The 23,536-nt window shown below is 40.8% G+C and overlaps 1 protein-coding gene across 2 annotated transcripts in view; it reads right to left on the bottom strand.

The window, feature by feature from the left end:
- Positions 1-18,521, bottom strand: part of tmem108 (transmembrane protein 108) — a 69,692-nt gene extending 51,171 nt beyond the window's left edge. The window contains exons 1-2 of one of the 2 annotated variants that reach the window (XM_066646823.1): positions 17,890-17,927; positions 17,341-17,470 (exon numbers count right to left, since the gene is read on the bottom strand). The gene's annotated coding sequence lies outside the window, so the exon portion shown is untranslated. Of the gene's footprint in view, positions 1-17,340; positions 17,471-17,889; positions 17,928-18,072 lie in introns of those variants that run through there. The other variant, XM_066646824.1, reaches the window with a different exon arrangement.
- Between the last annotated feature and the right edge of the window lie 5,015 nt (positions 18,522-23,536).

Here is a 23,536-nt window from a genome sequence, read left to right on the forward strand (position 1 = left end):
GATTGTATGAAGGCTGGCTGGCCGCCGGAGGAAAGTAATATTGATTTTTGTCAAGCCAGCCTATATTGAGATTTACATGTGCAGCAAGACACTACCCACAAGTTTGTATTGAGCTATTGGCAAAGATTAGACACCAGCTCAATGACATGGAACCGCAAGGACACCAGGGTTGAACCTCTAAGTCCAGGGCTGGGAGGCTAATTAGTCATAACCAGCACCTCATGGAACCAGTGTTAATTTTGCAGCTTATTTTGATTAAGTTTAAGTCTGGTCTCATTATTGTTAGTTTTAGGGTGAATCCCATTTCACTCTTTAGCCCTACCCTTTTGTTGTGCCTAGGGGTAGGGGCATCTCAATTCTTGTTGGGAAAGGCTAAGGTGAAGAGGAAACTTAGATATGTCAGAGGCACACTTTTAATGAAGGGCTATGAATGCCTTGTGAATCACCAGCAAAATGGCCATGCAAGCTTCCAAAACGCAAAAAAAAAAAAAATTCTTTGATAATCATTGTATTATGTTATTTAATGTAGCCTCAAAGTATTATGTATCTTTACTTCATAAACCGCATAAAACATTGCCATTAGTATTGACAATAGTTTGCCAATGTCTCTGAATATCCAGAAATGGTGAAGCAATTACATTATAGCGCTTGTGACTAATGCAAATTTTAAGGTGGAACTGAAGTTTTGAACAGAAAGCTGCAGAATATGCAGCTGAATTCAGTTTCATTTCACAGAGAGTTAGGAGCGGATGATAACATAGGATTGTCAAACACTTTTGTAGGCACTTCGTTGATATTACTGCAGACTGGCAGCTGCTGAAGCACTGCTCTTTTTTGTGTACTGATGATGAATGAAGCTGTTGAGTTCTAATTTGTAGAGTGATTTTAAACACTACGCCTTGTAGATTAGTCCCAAAGGGCAAGAAATCATTCAAAAACAAGGGGTAGGGTAAAATCAAGAAATGAAGTCAACTCATTCTATCTTAAAAACTATCTTCCTACCCCACAGTCAGAAATTATAATGCAATATCCCATGTTATTTCAGAGTGTGGCATGTAATTAAGTCAAAGTAAGTGTTTTTATTGAAGAAGAATCGACTGCCAAATAAATGTTCCTTTGAGCGTCGTTTCTATGACAACAGCAAACACAAAAAACAATTTCCTTGAGATATAATGGCTTGAATATGGGTCTTTCACATTATTGTTTCATTTTTCTTCATGGTTGAAAAGTGCAAAACATTTTCTTATATTTCTCGTCTTCAAATCATTTTTATTCAGTTCCTATCTAGTTCTCGTTGTTATGTATAAGACTAAGAATATTTTTCCTCATAGTTTATTTAACAAAATTAACACTGCATGGAACTCACACACCCAGTCACTAACACAAATACATACCTGCTCATGCTTAGCAACTGCTCCACCATGGGGTGCTATTGAGCCCATTTCATTGAAAACATTGTGTTCTTGTGTTTTGCTATGAGTTCTGGGAGCTGGCATCAGTTCTTGACATTTATTGTAACTGCAAGAAGTAACAAACTGAGAAAACATAAAATGTAAAACAAGGGATGTAACTACTTTAAGAAACTTGCATGAGCTGGATTTGAGTTTGTTACCCAGAACTAATCGTCCAAACCCTGTACCAGACCTGATTATCATTCTTGCAGCTGGATAGAATCCAATCAAATACTTGATGCAATGGGTTAGCATCTCATGTAAAGGCTGACCTGAAGAGGCCGTAAGTGCCCCAAAGCAGTGGTCTAACTCCATGTAAACAGTCCTGTTAATAAAGTGTCTACATCATTTTAGACAGTGTACCCTCATGTCGTCGCTATTCCCACCCAAACAACCAGCATGCAGTGTGTTCCACTGTATCCATGGTGATGCCGTTGGCACCGGCTGATCGGCTCCCCACCTTTTTTTTTAGTCACAAACAGTTACATGAACACACAAACACATATACACTTTGTTTTCACAGAGTCTGTTTTTGTTTTATTTCCCCGGCTGTTGCTTCTTTATTCATTACCGCCAGCAGCTCCGTAGACTGTATGGAAATTAATTTGTGAGCCTGACGCCTCTTTCCATCTTATTCAACGTTAATGTCATCTCGGATTACCAGACACTTCTATTCCATCCCCATGAGAGATGGGAGCTGCTCGGATGGAGACACGCACAGACGAAGGAAGAGAGACAAAGTGAGAGCAGAGAAGAAAATAGATGGAGAGATAGAGTATGCAATAAGGAGGAAAGGGGAAAAAATGACAGCACATATTTAACCCAGCACAATCTGTTTCTATTTTTTAAAAAAGAGTGTCTGACAAACCCTTTAGATGTTGCTCATATTAACTCTTACTAAATTAACATTTAGCATGCAGGGTTGTTGTTTTTTTGCCATACCAGACGACAGACCGATAACTTTGCGAAGCTTATGTATTGCTTAGCAAGTGTCAGTTTTTCAAAACATCTCCATGATGGCATTTGTTATAATAAATTAAGCACTCACGCAAATACTCAAACTCAAAGATATACTGCTCTCATTTTCTTTTACTAGATTAGATCATGTTCATCATATGAGGTTATGTAAACGAGTCAAAAAGGAAAATCAATCAGAGTCAGTTACAGAACTGGATAGTTAGTGTCCTCCTCCAAGCATGTTGAGCTGTCCAGTGGAGTTCTCCCTCTCAGCTTGAAAGCATGCTATAACTAGTGTGTCTTAGCTAAAGGTAGAGGCTTTGAGTAAAACGCAGGATGCCTGAAATGTAAACGTAGTTACTAATTGTTACGACATTTTATGGAAAAGAGCAGGGAGATCAACTCCTGAAAATATTTTAATTTTCATGTAAATCCATCTGATTTTGACTGCTGTGAATTTCAAGATGCAGTTACCTACAGATATGTTCACTGCGAAAATAAATAAATAGATAAATAAATGATAAGAATTAATACTTTAAATGTAAGCCTTTATAAACAGATCACCCATAAGATTAAAACCACTGACAGGGGATGATTAACACTGATCATCTCATTGGAGTGGTGTGGGAAATATTCAGCAGTAAATGAACAGCCAGTTCTTGTAGTTGACGCTGGAAGCTGGGAGGAAAAATGGGTAATTTTATTACTTTAAGGTCATAATATTTGGGTCAGGGAATCTTCAACACAGCAGGTCTTGTCAGGTGTTTATCCACGGAAGGAAAACCACTGAACCAGTGACAGGGCCTTGGGTGCCCAAGCTTCTTTCATGCATGAGGGCAGTGAAGGCGAGTCCATCCAGTCTGATCCCATAGAAAAGCTACTGTAGCACAAACTGCTGAAGAAGTTCATGCTGGGACTGACAGACAAGTGTTAGGGCACAGTGCATCACAGCCTGTTATAGTAAGATTGCCTGGCCCACGCTGACTCCTTTGCTACTTTGGCAGCAGTAAGACTTAGGCACCCATGTCTCTGTTGCTTGTGCATCAGTATTTCTTTAGACTATATTTGATACATATTAACTACTGAAACCACTGTTTGTTTAATATAGCCCACCCACTGAGAGTGCCAGTGTAATGAGACTATCAGCTCTTCACATCATCTATTCCTGGCTTTAATCTTGGGACTGATCAGTGTAACACTAAAGTTTCAACAACTTTTTGTTTTATTCCTAGGACAATGAGAAGCAAGAAACAAACAATTGGAATTATATTAAATTGCTTTTTCAGGGTTTTACTGAAGAATATAGGTTTTCTGTTATTTTCAGAGAGTGACAAATTTATGACTTTAAAAGGGACATTTATGGTTTTTGGGAAAATGCTGTTCTCTCTTTTGTTAACATTCAGAAGCCCCATGTCTAACTTATCAGTAATTCTTATTCACTGTAAGAATTACCACAGAAAGTTAATTATAACTAATTATTAGCACTTTCAGTCTGTGTTTATTTCTTTGCAGTGTGCAATCTCCCAAACTTAGAGTCATTTCCACTTACAGCAAAAATAAGTATATTACATATAAGTATATGTAGAAAAAATAGAACAATATCATCATCTGGGATTATGCAAGCTTTGGAGCTCTATAAGTTGTCTAAAAACCTCCAGATGCTTTTTCTCTGCCGTGAGCGGAGAGAGAAAGCCTAGAATTCCAGACCAAGACCCTTTGTCTTGAAACATCCTCAGTATTTTATAAAAAGTGTTTTTTTTTTTAGTAATATTGTGAGCATAGCCTTTAACAGGCTTTTGGAATTGAAATTAATTAAATAAATGCATAGTCCATGACATTTACACTGTACTGTACTGAGTGGGTTTTCTGAAGTGGAGTGCTTTAAAGAGAAAGATAATAGAGATTTTGTGCTAATAAACAGTGCCAGACTCCGCGTGGTTCTCTTTTCTTTTTTGATGATGAGGCTAGAATAGTAAAATGAAAGACCGTGTGTTGCCAAGTGAAAAGAACCATTCAGGATCCCCTCTTTGCCTGATCCAATTCAAGGTTTAAGCCTTACGTAGAGTTGTCATTGCTGCAAAGACTGCACAAGCATAGCTCAGATTTCAGCGGAATCGATCTGTTTGGACGCTGTTGTTGGGTGTTTAGGCTTCAAGGAAAAGGGCAGACACGTGTCAGGTACACTGGGGGAAAAACATCACATTTGATATATAGCCGTCCGAATGAAGATTTAGTTGTCTTGTAGCTCTTCTGGAAGCCCCTCTGAAAAGGTTTGCCTTAGGCAATCCCCCTGCCCTTGAGGAGCACATGGGGAACGCCACCGAGAGTTCTTCTCAACAATCAATCAGAAGATCAGCAGCCATGAAATGAGAGAGAGAGAGAGAGAGAGAGAGAAATGGCTACAGGGGAAATTAATGGCCTGTTCATCAGTTCAGATTAGTTCATTACTAGCTCATAATTGGTAACAGTAGCATAGTGGATAACACCAGACTGAGGTTCAGTTCCCCACACTGGCAAACACTATGCAACAATACACTACATCCAAAGACCTTAGGCAATACTCCAAACACTATATTTGCCAAATATTGTATGCTAAGGTGGCAATGGGAAGGAGGATACCAGAGGCGGTAGAGATTTGACCTTCTGGACATTTATGAACCTAAAAAATTATAATAATCAACTGAATAGTTTTCAGTCTTTCCCTTCTCAGCTCTCTCTAACCTCTCCATTATACACATCAGTACCTCCTTTACCAGGTGTTTCACATTAGGATGATGCCAACGGGTAATCAGGGAGCTAGAGCAAGTGTGTGGAGTTATGGAGCGGCAACTTCACCTCAGTACAGCCCCAGGTTTTAGCTAAAAGCTCTTCCTCCTACGTTGCACCTCCTCTATCTCGCCTCCAGTGGATTTGAGCCACACCTGATAGGCCATCGTGGATAAGGCCTTCTAAATATCATAAATGTAAAACCTTAAATAAGGCCTTAAATTTTCTATAATAATTCATTCATTCATTATCTGTAACCGCTTATCCAGTTCAAGGTCGCGGTGGGTCCAGAGCCTACCTGGAATCATTGGGCACAAGGCGGGAATACACCCTGGAGGGGGCGCCAGGCCTTCACAGGGCAACACAGACACACACACACATGCCTACAGACACTTTTGAGTCGCCAATCCACCTACCAACGTGTGTTTTTGGACTGTGGGAGGAAACCGGAGCACCCGGAGGAAACCCATGCGGACACTGGGAGAACACACCAACTCCTCACAGACAGTCATCCAGAGCGGGAATCGAACCCACAACCTCCAGGTCACTGGAGCTGTGTGACTGCGACACTACCTGCTGCACCACCATGCCACCCTTTTCTATAATAATGCTACACAATAAGCAAGCTTCTGCTACTGGAAATAAACACCTCTGATCATGTAAAAGAAAGAAGGATGTAGAGTGATGAACCATGGTGTGTGGATCCTGACCTGTCCTGGATAGTTGATCTAAGCTGCCTGACTGATAAACCTGAGACTAAATGAGACTTCCACTTTACCTGAACCAAAACATAACCGAACGTTTACTAGGGGATATGGGATGGAAGGACACACACATACAAGCTTTAAGTAACGTTTTTGACCTGAACTGACAAACTGACACTATATATTTACCAAAAACATCCAAATTATAAAAAGCAATAATTTTAGCCAGTAAAATGGTTCATTCATTATTCAAAAACTTTTAAATAATTGTCAAAATATAAACACACACAGATACAGTTCAGTTTTTAGAGCTGTACTGAAGAATATATATTCAACACTGTCATATCAGAATATAATGATCCTTGTTTGTACTCTCACTGACAATGTTGATAAATCCTTAGAACCTGGCTGATTTTAATCATTAAAGTAATTCCAGAATCTAATGAATGAAACTAAAAGTAAATGCTGCCCAACAACATATGAAACAACAGTGGATATAGTTGTGGTCTGGCTTTATCCTGAGAAGGGTTGGTGTAGGGGGGCAAAACTCCTTTACACAAGGGGTTCGTGTAACCACAGAGTCCTTCCAGCACATTTGGGTTAACAGCTATTGCGCATATGGTACAAGGAATTTAACCCCATGTGGGGCATAACATGGCCGAATTATCCAAAGGCCTAGGATTTATCTAATAACTTCGTAATGGAAGGTAAGTAATGGAATGGATGAGAGCTTCAAGCTGTTTCTCTTCCATTTTCAGGGCAATGTAATAAGCTTAAATGGGTTGAAAGGGCACAATACTGAGCCCTAAAGGAGCTCTTCAGTTAAAGCACTTGAGAGCAAGTCAGAATTTGTTTGAGGATTTCAAAAGATTCATTTCAAAGTGGGCTTCCTGTTCACTCAGGTGAAAACAAGAGGAACTGTTCAAGATTTCATCTGAAATTATGGCTATTTAGGAATTTAGCCCCTTTTTGTACCGTAACAGCTTTCACTCTTCTAGTAAGGTTTTGTACCCCTCATAATGCCGGAACATTCATTCATTCATTCATTCATTGTCTGTAATCGATTGTCTATTTAACTAATTCATTTAGAATTGAGGAAGTCACTTTAATGTTTGACTTTTGATTTTTGACTTTTGACTTTTGTTTGACCAACGTGTGCTACCCACGGAGATGCGGGGAGAACACATCCTCACAGACACTCATCCGGAGCAAGGCTCAAACCCACAACCCCAGGACCCTGAAGCTGTGTGTGACAGCAACATTACCTCTTAATCAGATCAGTTATTAATGTTGAATAATTAGTCCTAGATCACTCCTACACATCCCAATGTTATTGAATGGTTATGAAAATTCCATATCACTCCAAGAACTGCAGCTCCACTGGTCTGCATTGCACTTCTGGGAGCTTTATACACCTCTACATTCTCAACATAGAGTGTATATTCCAGACCCCTGAGCTAAAACTGCATTAATGTACACAATACACCAGCAAAAAAACCCTGAAGAACATTTGAGGGACACCATTTGTTGATTAGGAAGCAGGGAGCATGTAGTTCTGGGCCGAGGTCTATTCTGTGCCTCGTGCACTTTTACGCACACCGAGTCTTTAATGTTTTGACCATAATCCAAAAAGACATTATGCTCCTACTTTTTTATAGCATTCAATTATAATGAGGTTCCTAACTGGAAACTCTCAGTATGAAGATTGAATAGAGGACATCATTATATAACACCATTAGTGAAGGAAGGCATAGGTCTACATTTACCTGCAGGAAAGAACATTGAATATCACTGATGTTTCAATTTTTACTAAAAAATAATTACACGATTCATTTATGAGGTAATCTCCTTAATAAACAGGTGCCCCTGATCATGCATATTTTAAAGGGGACATATTATACTGCCTTTCCACAAGTTAACACAGCTCCCTGGAGACTTAATGTATTGCTTGTGACATGCTTTGGTATAAATAACCCAAACATCCAGCACCACAGCATCGGTCACCCCTGTGTAAACAGCCCTGTTCAGAACGACTGGTTTCAGCAGCTGTTCCTTTAAATGACAATGACAACCTGAAACGAAGAGCAAGGTGCAGAATCTCTCATTTTTACCATTTTAGCTCAGTTCTCATACTCCCTCACACTTGTTCTTGTTTTCTTTTGCATGGTTTAAACTTGTCTTTGTGCTCTCACATCTGAGATCCTCAGACACCTGCTGCCAGAAGCAAAATCAGAAGGGCTCACTGAATCCATTGTTAGGCAGCCCACTGAAAACTGACATGGTCTTGTTACACAGTTTGTGAGTTGGGCTCCAGATCCCAACACTGAAAAACTATATTTATGCTTTAATGTTAGGAATGAACAACACTTCTAAAGCTCCCCAGCCCAGGGCCTGAGGGCTTTATAGCCCTGTAGCCAGCACTTGGCATTGTGAAGAGTAAACATAAGCTCATTTTAGGTTTCATTTCATGCTTTTGTATGGAGCTAATATAAATGTGTGTGCACAACTGAAAATCTGCAGAGACATTCTTTATTCATTAGTTGTGTTTACAAATGTTTGGACGTGTATGAGTAATTGTTTATGTTTCCTCATAAATGATTTGTTGTCATCAGTGTATTGTTTGTTAAATTTACTGTTTAATTTATTGTAAATAATTCTGATTCCACGATTAATCCCCCTAACATCAGATGGATTACTTAATTACTTACTAACTTAATTCAAAGTGACAGCTCTAAATATTGTACAGATATTGAAAGGGATTTTTTATTTCATGTCATTTTATAAACCTAAGCCCTGAGGTCGTTTTCTAGTACACTAACATCAAAGTCCTCCCGCTGACATTTCATTTGGGGTTAAACTCCATTAAGCAAGACACTGTGGATGACCAGGAAAACACTGTGGAGGCTACTTTCGAGAGGAAATAAGAAAGATGCAACACATAATGAGTGTCTCTTCACGACAACATGCAGAAAGTTCCCAATCATCATCTGAGATAATAAAGCAGCGTCTGCGATGGGCCACACTTTCTTTTCACTGGTCTAAATGAAAACACTATCATCCAGCTCAGGAAATCCATTTTCTGTTCTAAATTCTGTTCTCACCTACGTGACCCACTCTGTGGAGATTTCAAGGCTTGATCTCTACGGTGGCTCATTAGTGCTCATCTTAAGTTGGGGTCTAATCCCACAGCTTGGGACAAGCCTGGTCAACTTTGGACCTAATAAAGGGCTAATCACAGCCAGACACCTGCCAGCATTGTTCTTTCAAATCACATGAGCCCACCCCCCAAAGTCCCTCCCTTGGTGTGGGCCACTGAGTGTAATGGGTGGCAGAGGGTGGTGGAAAGAAAATTGCCCCTTATTCCCCACTCTACTTTAGTCCTCATCCCAGCCCTGGTAATCCTATTAGTCTTATTTATCTGGCCCACGCTGCTCACAACTGCTGATGTGCCACGCAGACCCCTATGTCTCTCTACATAAACTGACTACTAAAAGTCCAAAACAAGAGATGAGGCGTTTATGTCATGTTTATTAACCCTAACGTTGCCAGACCGCAGACTGTAAAAATGTTCAGGTCAAAATGGTTTTACTATCTCCTCATCTATATTATAAGACAAAATATTTGGCTGCAGTAACAGGTCCTGCTCTTCTTGGAGTACTTCTGGGAAGACTAAATGCTGAAACATTGCTGTATGGATCTGCTGGCATTCAGCCACAAGAGCATGAATGGGATGGGACACTGACTGATGTTACTATGTGGCTACGCTAGCAATCATAGCTGAGGTAATACACAATTATAGTAAACTATAGTAGATTTTAATCTACCATCAGTGCCTTGCTCAGAAAGTCATGCTCTGGAGCAGCTGCACACGAGCTTAAGGTCACCATGGCTGATGACAAGTATCAACAAAAGGGCTAAAAAGACCCCTAGCATTCTGCCAAAACCAGGGCAGAATATCCTTCTGAGTCAATTCACTTCAGATGAAACATTGGGAAAATTGGTGTTATTGGTTATGTAGTGCATTTCCTGTTCAAATACAAACACAAATGTGGGGACCCACAGGCGTAATCTGCCATTTTTGTCCACGTAACCCATAAACAAATGTTGTAGTACCAAAACAAGAAAGTCTTTACTCAGATGTGTCGACCAAATGGAGCCGACAGGTCACGTTGTAGGCAGGTGCTGTTCAAACCAACGTTCTGCAAATCTACATATAAAAAATTACTGTTAATTATATCCACCCCTAAATACAAAGAGTTTAGTTTCCACATAATAAACAGAAACAAAGTGTTTATATACCCACACCTTAGCAATTAAGATTCTTTTTCATTGCCGTACAGTCTGGCTCATAAAGTAGTCCCTAACGTCTTCCATCTTGGTTTATCTGTCATTTTGACTAAGCATACCACCATATTAATTTAACTGCAACACACACACACACACATTTTGGCTTGCCAACATTTCTCTATAGAATCCTATGGAACAGTTTCCTCTTTTAAAATTAAATGCACTCTCCCCTACTGAACCAATGTGAGATGTAAATATTGAGCATACAACTGATGGATGATATCTCTCACTAAGATTACATGCACGTCTACTTGATGGAGCTTTGACGTTTCTTACAACATGATGCGGATACAGTCTTTAACTTGCTAGTAAGAAACAGCAATCCCATTAGCGATACTAGAAAAGGGACGTTCGGTTTAGGGTTAGGGTTAGGGTTAGTAGAGAAGGAGATTAGACCCTGACAGCCTGACAAATATGAATATATTTAGATTTTTTTGGATCAAAATGTTTGCTAAGTACAATTCAATAGTCCAGAGGTCATCCAATTCCGATTATCCAGGTTCAAGTCTGGGATTTTAAAGTGGCCTCCTGGTATGACCCTATAGCTTCAACCGATAATGCAGTGGTTCCCAAACATTTTCTGTAGTTCCCACTTTTAAATGATGGGAATATTGTTGAGCCCCTCAATCTGACACATGTACATTTCTTTTAATTCCAAACTGCACAAGATCTATTACGAACATTGTAATTCACACAGTACTGCATCCTCTTTTTGGGGAAAAAAAAGAAAGAAAAAAAAAAAAAAAAAAAAAATATATATATATATATATATATATATATATATATATATATATATTGTGTGGAGTCCTAAGTACTAATATCTGCTGAAAATCTGAACATGACTTTATTACCACTGATGATTACAGACTCTTCACAGGTTTAAAAAGTGTTTAAAGCAAAGAGTGCAATACATCAGTAATACCCATTATTTGTGATGCTTTGAGAAAAGATGGGCCGACTAGCTGTGTGATTACTGGGACCGGTAAAAGGAGGTTGTGTAAGTCTTCACTCTTTTGGTATATGTGAAGTATGTAGCAAAGCGGTGCTTTTAGTAGCTTAAATTGGGTAACAGACAGAACAGAGCTTTAAGATCAAGCACAGGGGAAAAAAGCTCAGCCTTATGACTGAAGCGTACAAAGGGTACCAGAGCTTTTCAAACCAGGCCCTTCAGGGGGGATTTAGCCAAGAACGCTAAGCTGACAAATCTCACCGTCCAAATATCTCAGCCTGCTTGGTAAAAAGCCCTTTAACAAGAGACTGAATTGAAATATGCTCTGATAGAGCAGCCTTGGCCGGTGTCTTCTGTTTAAAATTAGCCCAGGTACTCTAACCGACTTTACTTACATCTCACATTTATTGATTTTCCTTGGGCTGACTTCTGTTTCCACCTGTCCATTCACACTTGACAAGAGCTTACACCTGCGGCTCGTCAGGCTAATATCACTAAGTAATGAATCACCGTTTGGTCTATATCATGAATATGCGATAAATAAGACTTTAGGCCTTTGATCACCACCAGGCACAAACACAGTGAAGAAGCCTTTAGCATAGCCACTGATTAACAAAGCTATAGGTAGGAATTTCACATGCAAATATCCTCACAAATCCATTGCGAACATGAATTTAGAGGCATTAACCAGCAAGTGTTGGCTTGGTACTTCATAATGTTTCTAAACTGCAGCTCTGGGCAGTGCAGCTCCTAGGCTGAATTAGTCAAATCTGAGCCATGTGCTTGTGTTTAATGCCACAAATGACTCTGTAATACAGATCAAATGAAAAAGATCTTTCAAGCACATGCAAAACCATAGTTTGTAGAACAGATCTGGTAAGCTAAAGTGCAAGCCTCGTCATTTTTCAACCAAGGAAAACAGGAAAGTAACAATATTGTCTCAAAACATGCAAATATCATAAGGCCAAAGGCAGATTCCGTTTCCATTTCCATTACAACAGAACAACACCAAGGTAAGACAAGTCAGGGACTTTCACACAAGTTGGTGAATATCACAATAGCGTAATAAGTGGCACTAAATTAAAGCTGAAGTCGTGTTTCTGCCGCCTGGCTCTCCAGTAATACCTTAAGCTGCTTTAGGTTTGTTGTGACAGTAAACATTTCTACTTCATATATTTTACACACAATACTAAGAGTGAGAATAAATTTGTTTAAAGAGTGAGTGTGTGTGTGTGTGTGTGTGCCCACATTGTAACCTCTGTTACAGTAGGTAAATTACTCACTTTACATGAGGAGTGATGACTCTCATATTCCAAAAAACAGTAGTTACATATACACATAATATATGCTTTAATGGCAAACAACAGTAATCTACAGATGCAGATTCTGTAGACTTTAGATTCAAAAGCATTCTGTTAAACAGCACGTACTACACATTTTATTCTTTCAAAGCTCTGAAGCTTCTAAAGCTGCGAAAGATCTGATTAAACAATCTGCTGATTACAGGAAAACCAAAAATGCTTCTGAGGTCATTTCTCCTTTGGCTCATTAGCAGGGTGTGGACTGGCATGCGTGTATCTTTAAGTGTGTACTTGTGTGTGTGTGTGTGCAAATTTGTGACCCATTAAGACAGAGAAGCAGAGATCGGCGTGTAGGAGCTATGGGCGAGGAATTCCAAGAATTCCCCCTGTACACACTTTCCGCGCCATCAGTCTGCTCTTCTCCTCCTTCCTGCCTTTCCTTTTGCCCCTTTATCTCCCCCCTATCCATCCATCTCTTGTGCTCTAATCGCTATAATGGGCAGCTGCGCCCACTCGATTCCTCTGCAATCTTTTTTGGCCCTCCAGGACAACGGGGCGAGGGCACACACAGACCTGCGTTCAACACCTCTGCGTCTGTCAGCACACCCGCTTCGTCTGGACGTTATGGCATTCTGTAAAAACAGAACATTCCAGTACAAATTAAAAGTCCCAGGCTGTCTTTATGTATGCATCCCGCTTCTTGAAAAAAAAGTAGAACTTGTATACAAATAAATTTACATCTCTTTATTCCTCAAAATAAAATATGACGATTGATTTCTGTAAATACCCTGACTCCGGTTCCGAAACTCTGCCCCAAAAGCACCCCAGACTTTTGATATGCGACTCCTCAGTGATTATACATGTGCTTCTTGAAAGCCCTGAACAGTACAACATTTAATCATTAACACCCACAGTTCCTGCCCAAGCAAGTCTGGACATCTAACGTGCCATAAATCTAAACACTCCCTACTCACTATCACCAGTATTATTCACTATAGAGTGCACTATTATAGGAAACTGAAATCACTATTCTTTTGTTTCTTATTTGAATGCATCCTGTTGCTTCTTCCTGTCTGTTGCTTGTACATTCCAGTATAGAAAAGCCATAGCCACATTCCGTATCTTGCTGTACAGCTCTGTGGGGCACAATGAGCTGTTGAAATTGGAATTGTAGCCTACCTGAATTCATCCTTAACATTTAAATCAATATTCATTCTAATTACTCAGGTCCCCTCTGTACTCGGAGACAAACGGGCTATTAATATCTTCTTTCAGTAACCAGTCAATGAACAGGATTGATTCAATACAGCCTGATATTAAGACAGATCAGTTATCAGGGGTCATTAGCGAGGTAATTCAACACCAACCAATCACCATGCCCCTCGAAACCCTCTCCTTTCTGATATGTTTCTATTGCAGAATCGGAATAGAATAAAACAAGACAGAGCATGAGAGAGGAGAGAGAGCTGTAAAACAGAATGTGTATAAAAGCCTGGCTCATTGTTTCCTCTCTTCTGCTCATTCCCAGATAAGGCAATGGGAAAGCTTTCCAGATAAGAAGCCAAGGACATTCCCAGATGTTCGGTGGTTTAGCAGGACAGCATTCCTTTCCCCCTTCAGTTCCATGATAAGGTAAAAAGTGCAGCTGCAGGTCGCTATGACACTAAGACCGTGATACTTTCTGCCCTGGGTTGACATGTGAGTGATGCCTAGTTGGGCCAGAGGCTACGACACGAGACAGTTGATCTGTTTCGGGCCTCTATCTTGGTGACATGACCCCGATTTACGTGGGTGACGGACGACGGCTCTGACACTGCCATAATCACTCCCATCGCTGAGGAAAAGAGGTGCCTGTGTCACTCAAACATTTATGAGGTATGCATTTCAGGTCACTGGAAAAAAACATTCCTCGTGACATCTTGACCTCGAGTGTCAGCATTCAGAAGAGCACCTGTAACCATGATTCAAAACATACAGCTTACTTTCAATGAGACAATAAATAATGCACAAACAGGAATAGATTTCCCAGCATTTCAACAGCTACTCTTTAATATAGGCATGTGACTATGGTTTATAATAATAATAATAATCAGCTTCAAAATGCAATGATTATTTAGGCATTTATTCAATGTAAAATAAAACAAAGCTTCAGCAAATACAATGTACATTATTTCTTTCAGTTCAGACATTTTTGCTTCTTTAGTGTAGAGCTAGAGCTATGAAATTCTAGAAGTCAGTGATCAACTGCATCTTGATCATTAGTACATCCATAAAACGTACAGTAAGCTACACAGTGCAACCCTGCTGCTTTCCAGCTGCCCTTTGCCAGCTCATCACATCCACATATGTACGCTAGAATATGTGTAGAATTGCTATTGCTGTTTAAAATAATCTCAAATTTTGAATTTTCAAACTAAAAATACTGTACACTGTCACTGTGGTGGGCTCCTTAGGAGCACATTTTCATTCATTCATTCATTGTCTGCAACCGCACATCCAGCCCAGGGTCGCGATGGGTCCGGAGCCCACCCGGGAATCACTGGGCGCAAGGTGGGAACCCACCCTTCACAGGGCCACACACACTCACATTCAATCACACACACACACACTTTTCAGTCACCAATCCACCTACCAATGTTTTTTTTTTAACTGTGGGAGGAAAGCACCCGTAGGAAACCCCCACTGTCATGGGGAGAACACACCACACTCCTCATAGACCGTCACCCGGAGCGGGACTCGAATCCACAACCTCTAGGTCCCTGGAGCTGTGACTGTGACACTACCTGCTGCGCTTCTATTATGAAAGTTGGTGTTATTGGTTATGTAGAGGGTGGCACGGTGGCACAGCAGGTAGTGTCACAGTCACACAGCTCCAAGGACCTGGAGGTTGTGGGTTTGACTCCCGCTCCGGGTGATGGTCTGTGAGGAGTGTGGTGTGTTCTCCCAGTGTCCGCGTGGGTTTCCTCCGGGTGCTCCGGTTTCCTCCCACAGTCCAAAAACACACGTTGGTAGGTGGACTGGTGACTCAAAAGTGTCCGTAGGTGTGAGTGTGTGAGTGTGTGTGCTGCACTGTGAAGGACTGGCGCCCCCTCCAGGGTGTATTCCCACCTTGTGCCCAATGATTCCAGGTAGGCTCTGGACCCACCGCGACCCTGAACTGGATAAGCGCTTACAGATAATGAATGAATGAATAATCCTATTATAATTTTAGTTTGTAAAACGGTGTTGATTTCATACCCCCTATTTCATCTCCAGGTTTGGTGTATGTTTTTTTTTTATTTTACAAAGTAAAGAAACATTACAAATATTCACCTCTCCTTCAGGAGAAGACAATGTAATGTACCTTTAGGGAACACAGCTGTATTTTAACACCACTATGGTACCTTTAAAGGTACATTTACAAAGTTTGTGCTTTTAGTGAACAATTTTATGTTTAAGTTGAGGTTGAGTTAATGCTTCTGTTTAATTGGAATTAGACTAGAAGAAAAGAGACCCTAAAAACATCAGGAATCATCTAAGTAATTAAGTTTGCATATTGTCACTGTCCAAAGAAAAATGCAATCTCCAAAATAGTAATTTTATAAGAGAAGGAAAAAAAATTCAATAGATGTCAGTGAAAAGAAGTCATTTTGGAGCATTTCTATTCTTCCATTCATTAATAAACTTGCACACAACGTCAAGAACCGCTGCTTTGTTCAAACGATGTAGTAAATTAAAAATCGACAAAAATGGAGATGCGTGTTATTCCTTAGGCAGCGATGATGTACATTTGTAAAGCACACGAAAGAGCGTCAGAAGTTGGCATTTCTGCTGCCTAAAGTTACTGTAGCAACATCGTAGCAACAAGAAGAAGAAGAAGTCTGAGATAAGTCCCTCGTCGGCTAATTGTCCACATATTTGTGTCAGAAAGCCAGTGTGTCTCGGCCTGTGTGATCACAGAAACGCGTGTTTTGGATCATGCTCACTTTGAAAAGGTCCTGCTCACCTTTAACCACAGTGCACCAAGCGAACTACTCCAGCCCTTTACGAGGAACAAACACACTCTCCAGCTCAATGAAGAAGTTGTCAGCGACATATGTCAATGTTCTGCCACTTGACCCCAACCCCCAACTGCCAACACTGTTTCCCTAAATTCCTATTGGACAAACCAGCAGGGGATTGTCCCCGCAGAACAAAGCCGACACTGGGGGTGTCCTGTTAAAGACTTTGCCCGACATTCCGATCACAATAGTCTCTGGCGACCGAAGCTTCTAATGACCCCCTCATCTAAACATTTACTGTGTAGCTGGACCTCAGAAAGGGACATGATGTGCCCACAAATAAAGTTTGTTTGTATGGAAGAGCTGGCTTAAGAGACTCTCTCCATTGTTTGCAACTGAATGTCAATGAACACAAGGACTACTGGATTTTATAACCAAGCCAAAATAAAACATAAACAAACTCAATTTGAACACTGGGACACATGAGTACTGCCCAGCATCTTGCACTGTAAAGAAACAACTGATCAATTGACGAAGGATATATAAGAAAATAATACAAAAGAAATGAAAAGATGGAAAAGCATAAGCCCGAATTGTTCACCGCTGAGCATCTTGGACAAAACAGGTTCTAAGACTCCTTCCAGTCTGGCACAATCAATCAGCAATGTTCAAGAGGCACTACAGAACAGCTTACTGCCTCAAGTGGAAAGTTCCAGTCATTTTAACACCCCTCTTGCGCACAAAGTCAGCAATTTCTAGCTGTGATACAAAGTCTGCTGAAGCACAGTCAGAAACACAAGCACAGTTTGGACACTGCCTATTCCTGGGCAACGTGAAGCCAGAAGAACCCAATGGAAATTGCATGAAATTGCTTTAGCTTCTTACCTTTTCCTCACTGAGAGAATGGATCAGGGACGCTGTGGCGCTGGCATGATGTTGGGCAGCACTGTATCCTTTGGACTCCAGAGAAACATGAAAGTTGGGACAGTCTGAGGAGCTCCTACTCTCGCTCACACTGTTGCGTCAAAAGCATGTACAGCTCAACATGTATTGTTCCTCTGTGTGTGTGTGTGTGTGTGTGTGTGGGAGGGGGCGGGAGAAATATGAAGACAGAAAAGTAACAGAAATATATGTTTGAGAGAAAGAGATAAAAATTAAGACAGAAAAGAGGAATACACAAAGGTGAGAGTGTATGTGTGACGTCTGAAAAACGCAGGGAAATAAATAGTAAATGGGAAAAGAATAGTAGGAAATAATGAGAGAAAAGAGGAGAGCAATAGTCCGGCAGAAAGGGGGTTGTTTAAAATGCCATGTCACGAGTCCCCTCTCAGACAGCAGGTTTAACCTTAGTGATGTTATAAACCTCTGTAATTTAAAGGTGTGTGATTGTGAGGATATAAAATGCAGCAGGTTTACCAGTGGTTTATCACTAACCTGCTCTGTGGTGAAGACCATATGTATTAAAGCAGGTCCTGGAGGGAGCTATTGCTTTAGCATTCAAACGCCAACGGCTCGTTTTTTCCGTTGGCAGCGCGTTTAAACCAGGCTCTTCAGTGTTATAACGACAATTCCGGTCAAGAAAAAAAAAACACCACAAAACTCGGGTTTGTCTCTTACCTACGCGACTCGGGGCTCCTCCGGTGGTTCTGCTCGCCTCTCCGGGCGGAACGGACTGTCTGTGCGGGTCTGTGTGTGTGTGTGTGTCACCATACAAGCGCCCCGCACATATTTCCCTCCCGCGTTGTGAGATAGTGACTTTACACCGGCTCTGGTGCCTCGTCTCCGGCCACTGCCAGCGAGTCCCCCCCGCGGGAGCTACCGGACTGTCTGGAAAACTCCACCCCTCAGAAAATCCTCACACACAGCAAAGACCCCCAACACTACAAACCACATCAGTGAAGATTGGGTTGGACTGTTAAAAAATGTCTAAATATGGGTTTTGCCGCCTAGCTTATTACAAATATAGTTTTAAAGGAAATCCTTAAGTGATTATTGGCTGAGCTCTCATTATTTGAAATGTAGCAGTGTAGCAAAATGTAGCATACAATAATTTATGACATATTATGCAACTCACATAAAGAAGCTGCCTTGTCCTTGAATGAACCAGAAAATTCTCCACAGAACAAGTGCCCCTACATGGGAGGGGCCATGTTTTAAACTACGTGTAGCACAGCATCTCAAAAATACAGAAGATCCAGGTTACTAGGTGTCAGTAAAAATTATTTCAGTTTCATAATATGCAGAAGAAAATTTTGAGAAATTGACTCCTCTGATTCAAGACATGTTATTATGTACACATACAATTAAGAAGCATACATTTTAAAATATTTTTATTTTTATTTATTTTTTTACATATAAATCCTTTTCATTCATGTTTTGATTCAGCTCTCTCTGTCATGGCCCACTTGCAGGTGTCTTTTGTCTAAATCATTTAGTGTGCGCATCTTTAGGTAGAAAAATGACATTACCCACATTTCACATGTGCAAGTTAAACCATACATGTTCAGGGGTTTACATGAACGAGCTCTATGAGTGAACACAATTGTAAAAACACCCACAATATTTATGCAGACATTATCCCGCTAGCCCCCTCGAAAAGATGGGTAAAATCAGAGTGATTGCATGTGTGAATGGAGCCACTTATGTCCCAGAGTATCTCCGGCACGCACTGCACTAGGCTGTGCAATGCATGTTTGAAAGCACCATTCTGAGATAATGCCAGACCTGTCACTCCAAAGGTGTTCTGGAGTGTCTCTGGATTTCATATGTGAAAGGGGCTAAAGAAACAAAATAAACCTCAGTGTTTCCCAGACCAACTGGGCAACCAGCAATGGATCAGTTTTCTGGGTTTGTTCTCCTCGATGGGTGGTGAGCTGTCCAGTGATGGTGTTTCATAGCAGCAGTTATGTGTAAATGTCATAAGCAAAAAATAAGCTTTTAAAAATTACAATTCCATAACATGACTATAGCACACACACACACTATATATATATATATAATATTCTAAAAATAAAGATAAATTTTATATATATATATATATATATATATATATATATATATAAAACCCACTCCTAAATTTCCCTAATTAACCTAGAAGACAGCTCACATTCTAAAAGAAAATTCAGTTAAATGTTTATTGATTTAAAAAATAAATAAAATATATATCATATAAATAAAATTTATGCTGTAGCCCCAGGTGAAGCCCAGAAGGCATCAGACTGGTCTTAACAGCCTCAATGATCCTGAGGGAAATATGCTAACCTTAACATTAACAGGGTGTTAAAGCAGGAGAGGAGAGGTGTGTGTCACTAAAAGCCTTGTGTTTTCCCTGGACGCTGGACAAGCACGGAATTTTAATGAGCCCATATTGCTGCACCAGCAGGCCATGCCTTTTTTTGTTGGGTCTTGACTCAGATTAGAGGCCTGGTTTACAAGAGCTCCAGCGGATTAGCATTAATTGTCCTGTTAAGAAAACTAGCCTGGAGGTCAATGGAAGCTGTGCAGATCCACCTCACACACAGGCAGAGTTCCACTGATTTCTCCTTCAGTGATCGAGATGTAAACAGTTATTCAGAGTGTCTTGACATGAAATGAGCAGTTTTATATTGTTGTCGTATAGAAATAACAGTACCACTTTGAACTATGACTACACTAATGGACTGGATTTGACTACAGGTTTATGACGAGAATTTTAGAAATTGTTTAAAAGCCTGTTTATTAAATGATTATTAATTTCACTGCGAACACTTTAAAAGTCGTTAATAATTTGTAACACAAAGATAGAAATGCAGAAAATATCAGAGAACTTACTAAAAATATCAATGGGAAGAATAAGCCAAGACCTGAGAATGTGAATTTAGTCATTTCATATGTTAAGGTAAACACATTAACAAACATGTGCTGAAGTTAACTGTCTTCACCATCGGCCAGCATGAAGCCTAAGTAAGGTCAGTGTCTGGCCAGATCTGAGGTGTAACAGCATAGAGAGATGTGGGTTCACTATTTAGCAAACAACAGGTAACTGATGTCCTTTATTTATGTATAAGTAACAATTAATAACTATAAAACTGATTTTAAACTATTTATAAACCTTAAGAGTAGTCTTATTCTACATCATCATCATCTTCTTCTTTTCCGCTTTTCCATTTCAGGGTCGCGGAGGCAACAGGGTGAGCAAAGAAGCCCAGACGTCTCTGTCCCTTGCAACATCCACCAATTCCTCCTGGGGGATCCCGAGGCGTCCCCAGGCCAGCCGGGATATATAATCCCTCCAGTGTGTCCTGGGTCTACCCCGGGGCCTCCTTCCAGTTGGACGTGCCCGGTATACCTCGTGGGAGGAGTCAAGGAGGAATCCTGATCAGATGCCCGACCCACCTCAACTGACTTCTGTCAACGCGAAGGAGCAGCGACTCTACTCCGAGCTCCTCCCTAGTCACTGAGCTCCTCACCCGATCACAGAGAGTACGCCCAGCGACCCGTCTGATCGGTTAATTGAGAGCTTTATGGCTCAGCTCTCTCTTCACCACAAAGGTGCGGTACAGTGACCGCATTACTGCAGACGCTGCACCTATCAATCTCACTATCCCTCTTCCCATCACCCGAGATACTTGAACTCCTTCACTTGGGGCAGGTTCTCACCGCTTACCTGAAGGGAGCATGCCATCTGTTTTCCTTCCTGGATCAGGGCCTTGTCGTGGCGGAAGGGCTTGTGTGGTCTCCAGGGCTATGTCGTCGGGAGCTGTTAGCTCCCAGTAGGGTCTCCCATGGCCGAACAGGTCTGGAGTGAAGATCCAGACAAACATGATCCAAAAGCATCCTTATGAGTACACCCATTAAAATTCAGTGTACCCTGCCCGAGAGAGGGTTACCGGGACCTACCCCTGGAGCCAGGACTGGGGGTATTGTCAGACGGCAAGCGCCTGGTGGCCGGGCAGCTCACGTAACCCGACCCAGCTCAGCTCGAAATAGCAACGTGGGAGGATAATGTGGGCTCACCACCCGCAAGATCCAGAGTAGGGGTGCGGTGCAGTGCCCATCGGGCACAGAGCAGGGGCGAAGGGGCCCCTGACGTCGTGGAACTTGTCTTATTCTTTAGTGGTACAATAATGTCTCCTAGTTATTTAGAATGGATCATTTTTATTAATATGGAGTACCTCATGTTTCTGCTACAGATTTAAAACAGCATGTGGTTTGTTTCTGGCCACAATACTACGCAGTGATTTCTCCCCTGACCAGACTGGCCACAGTGCCACATTTTACCTTCTGCCACTGCTACAGCAACATGGTGAATGCTGGAAGTGTACAGGAGAATAACAGATTCTCATTAGTCCTTTTCAAGGAAGAAACATGGGGGCTTTATTTTCCTCAGCGGTAGGTGCAGTGCTTCGCTGCTGGATCAAAACATGGAGGAGTGGGTTATCAGAAGCATTCCATATGAGGCTTTTAACATGCTGAGTTCTACATGGTGTACATACTCCAGTGCCAGAGCTTAATGCCATTTCTGCTATTGTTTAAGTGCTGGCGGAACTGTAATGGTAATATTAAAGATGTCCCACCGAGTTTGAACTATGATGTCATAATACTAAGCATAAAAGGTATGTAAATGATGAGCAAGTTGTTTTTGTTTTTTTAATATAAACTGACAAGATTATGACCCTTTTGTAAAGATATTAAAACAGTGAGAGGGATCTGAAATGATTAATTTTATATTAGAGTATTATAGTTCATTTCAAATATTCTTGCATTCCAGCATACAGCTGTTAAGCATAGATCTACTGTATTTTCCCTTTAACTAGATTAAGCATATCTCATTGACTAACTACATCAAATAGAAGCCAATTGGCAGACACTCGTATAATAGAAACAGGCAGATGGGGAGGTGGTTTGATGCTCTATGCCAAATGGATTTTCGTTTCTTTTCTAAGTACAGGGAAATGTGTTACACAATGTGTTAACCGACTGTAGGCTAAAGAATTAGAATTACTTGGATTAGGCTCAGAAATTATTTTCTTTTAAGGATTTCAGCATTAGATCAGCAGAAATAGATTAATGCAGTTTTATTAATAAACAACTTAAAAATGCTACATTTATATAATAACAATAATAATAATAATAAGTAATTTATATAGCATCATTCTAATACCCAAGGTTGCTTTCCACAAATATTGAATATGCCATTTGGAACCTGGAGGACATCTTTCAATCTCCCAGTCCCCAAACACTGGTGACCGAGTCGCCTGGAGGTACAGAGCTGTAATCCATTGGCATTCCAACAGCAGTTTAACACCACATCTCAGCTCTTTGCTTCAGACAAGGCTTAGCCATAGTCATGGTAAATCACTTAGATCCCCATATGTGCTGCCAGACCTCACACCATAGTCTTTGCAGGTAAACCTATTCGTTGGCACAAAGAACGAGGCTAAACTGACACAGGGATAGGAGACGAAGCACGCAAAGGTTTTGTAAATAATATAGTCCAGCATAAGCTAATTAAATCTGTTTATTTATTTAATTTAAAAAAGGGCGGGAGTATTGAACCTCCATGCTCCAATTTTTACATGAACTTATGTATTGTTCATTATTCACTATCTATTGTGTAAGTGGATGGCTATGAAGTGCCATTTGGACTTGGCAATGTAGCAATTGGTGGCTTAACAACAAAGGCTGGTGGTGATTGTGTTTGTAAATACACCGCACTTGCCAAAACTTGGTTCTAAGTGTGGTGACATAAAGCTCATGTACAGCTGCTCCAGTGTCCCATTCCATTTCACCAGTTGTAAAAAGCATCTACCTCTGTTGACATATAGTGCAACTGAGAAAAGCTGTCAACTGACCATGCATTATAACATACTGCAATTAAAACATCAAGAGCCACCTTCGGAAACCAAAGTGCAGGACCATCAGTGTGTTCTGGTTGCCCTTAGCAACCAAATGATTCCAGAGATATGTGTACTTAGAAAGTGAAGCATGACACAAGGGGTCAAACCAGCCCTCTGGTCATCACCTTGAACAAATGCAATTACTCTCAACAGCAGCTCGAGCAATAGGGCAGACACACTGAACATGGCACCTATCACCAAGG

The sequence above is a fragment of the Hoplias malabaricus genome, chromosome 1, assembly GCF_029633855.1.
Source record: "Hoplias malabaricus isolate fHopMal1 chromosome 1, fHopMal1.hap1, whole genome shotgun sequence".
NCBI lineage: Eukaryota > Metazoa > Chordata > Actinopteri > Characiformes > Erythrinidae > Hoplias > Hoplias malabaricus.